This window comes from Schistocerca nitens, chromosome 8 (assembly GCF_023898315.1).
Source record: "Schistocerca nitens isolate TAMUIC-IGC-003100 chromosome 8, iqSchNite1.1, whole genome shotgun sequence".
NCBI classification, from domain to species: Eukaryota; Metazoa; Arthropoda; class Insecta; order Orthoptera; family Acrididae; genus Schistocerca; species Schistocerca nitens.
Genome location: NC_064621.1, coordinates 422,186,429 through 422,188,962, shown reverse-complemented (window position 1 = coordinate 422,188,962; position 2,534 = coordinate 422,186,429). Strand labels below are relative to the sequence as shown.

The 2,534-nt window shown below is 49.0% G+C and overlaps 1 pseudogene; it reads right to left on the bottom strand.

Annotated features, from left to right (window-relative positions):
• Positions 1-868: 868 nt before the first annotated feature.
• Positions 869-986, bottom strand: LOC126199995 (5S ribosomal RNA; annotated as a pseudogene).
• Positions 987-2,534: the final 1,548 nt, after the last annotated feature.

Below are 2,534 nucleotides of genomic sequence, written 5' to 3'. Positions count from 1 at the left end.
CCAGGTACACATCTTCGTGACGTTTTTCAGGAACGCCAAGGGGCCGGTAATCGCATATCGGTGATGTACTCCACGATTCTGAATTGAAATGAGAAGGCCACCGAGGAAAGCATGTGGGATCTGCACGATAGCGCCATAAGGCCCGACAGATTTCCGTCCACAGTGTGGCCAGCAGGGGACGAAATATCCGATAAATCTCTAGTGGAAACACGTCAGGGCTGGGTGGGTTGCTCGCAGAAACCGCCTAAGTAGTAACACAGATGTAGTACTCTCTGACGTCGGCTAGCATATCCATCGTTGCATCCGCACTACCTGAGCCAAAGGAGACTGGTGAGACTGCTGTAATGTTGGCAGGTTTTTGCCGTTGTGTAGAGTACCAAATAACATAATTTTCGTGGAGGGCTTAGGATGTCTAAGGGTCGTCCATCGTCAGCCGCAAAAACAGTAATCAAAGTTCTCCGACGGTGGCACCCTTCCGCTATCACGTGGTACATAGACGGATACACCTGCACTAGCCAATCGTGTGTGGGCGCCCTGACCATAGTTCCTTCATGATAGCTCCTTCAAGGTGACATCGAGGGAGGGTGATGAGGTGTGTCTTGGCACGATTTGTCATTGCAGGGCGTTCTGGCGAATATGGCATCGTAGTATATTCATAAAGAATTAGAACTCCGTCTTCAGGCCACAAGTAGCCCATCGGGACTGTCCGACAGCCGTGTCATCCTCAGATGAGGATGCAGATAGGAGGGGCGTGTGGTCAGCACATCGCTCTCCCGGTCGTCATGATAGTGGTCTGTGACCGGAGCGGCTACTATTCGGTCGAGTAGCTCCTCAATTGGCATCACGAGGCTGAGAGCACCCCGAAAAATGGCAACAGCGCATGGCGGCCCGGATGGTCACCCATCCAAGCGCCAGCCACGCCCGACAGCGCTTAACTTCGGTGATCTGACGGGAATCGGTGTATCCACTGCAGCAAGGCCGTTGCCACATATTTCTAAAGAATAGTGAAGCAGAAATCCTGGCGACATAAAAGTTTTCTGGGTTTGGCATAAAACTACTGCTGGAGAATAACCAATGTTTTGGCCACGGTAACAGCGGCCTTCATCCGGGTCTAGTGGTGCGTTCTAGCTACGGAGCTATCAAGGAGCTGAAGAACTACGACGAAATTGTGATACTATCAGCAGACAAAGGCATCTTAGACACCGTGTAGTTTGAAGACAAGATGAAAGATTATGAAATGATCCCATTTACAAAGAACTAAGGCGGACCCTACGGCAAAGATAATTCAAAAGACACAGGCCTCGATTAAGGACTCGAGAACTGACGCTGACACAGCTAAGGGTCTTATTCCCAGTCGTTCCTAGAATTTACGGTGTCCCAAAGATACATAAAGTTATCCTTTGAGGCCAATAGTGATAGGGATCAAATCGCCTATTTACAATTTGGCAAAGTATCTAGCCTGCAAATTAAGATGTCTAGTTGGCAAGACGGATTCTTATGTGAAGAACTCGAGGCACTTTGTAGAACGCCTAAAAGGAGAAACGATTTTACCTACGGACATCATGGTCAACTTTGGCGTGAAGTCACTATTTACGGCATCCTTCAGGAGCATGTACCGCCAGATATATGTGACGTGGTTGGGGTGTACCTGACTTCAACGTACTTCAAATGACAAGGAACGTACTACCAGCAGACAGACGGCGTAGCAATGGGGTCTCCCCTATCTCCGCTGGCAACCGACATATTCATGGAAGCCTTTGAGGCAACGGCCCTTGGTTCAGCTCCTTTAGGCCCAGGTTTCTGGTTCAGTTACGTGGACGACACTTTCGTTATATGGCTTCATGGTGAATCGGATCTACACAAGTTTCACGAATATTTGTACAACAGGCACGGGAAGATACAGTTCACGCTCTAAGTATAGAACAATGGCGCAATTCCATTTCTAGACGTCGAAATATACACGACAACTGAGGGCACACTGGGGCACAGAGTATATCGCAAGCCTGCACACACAGAGAGGTATCTGCACGCCCAATCCTACCACCACCCAGCGCAGAACTCGGTCGTCCGTTCTTGGACAATCCGTGCGCAGCTCCTAAGTGTTGCTCCAAACATAGCACCTGAGCTTAAAAGGCTACGCACAACGTTTTTAGCCAATGGCTGCAGCCATGAGTCGATCCACACAGTCTTGTAGACGAGAACAAGTAAGTAAGATAAGCAAGAAATAGAGAAACTGCAGGCAGCAGTGCGCTTCCCTTATGTGAAAAATGTTACTGACTGAATAGGCAAACACATACGCTGGGTTGGAGTGTCTTCCATAGTGGTCGCAGGATCCAGGACGTGCTAGGCTCCACTAAGGACAAGGTGGATACATTAAAAAAAAAAAATGTGGCAAGATCTTATGGGACCAAACTGCTTAGGTCATCGGCCCCTCAGCTTACACACTACTTAACCTAACTTAAAGCAACTTACGCTATGGACAACACACACACCCATGCCCGAGGGAGGATTCGAGCCTCCAACGGGGGAAGCCT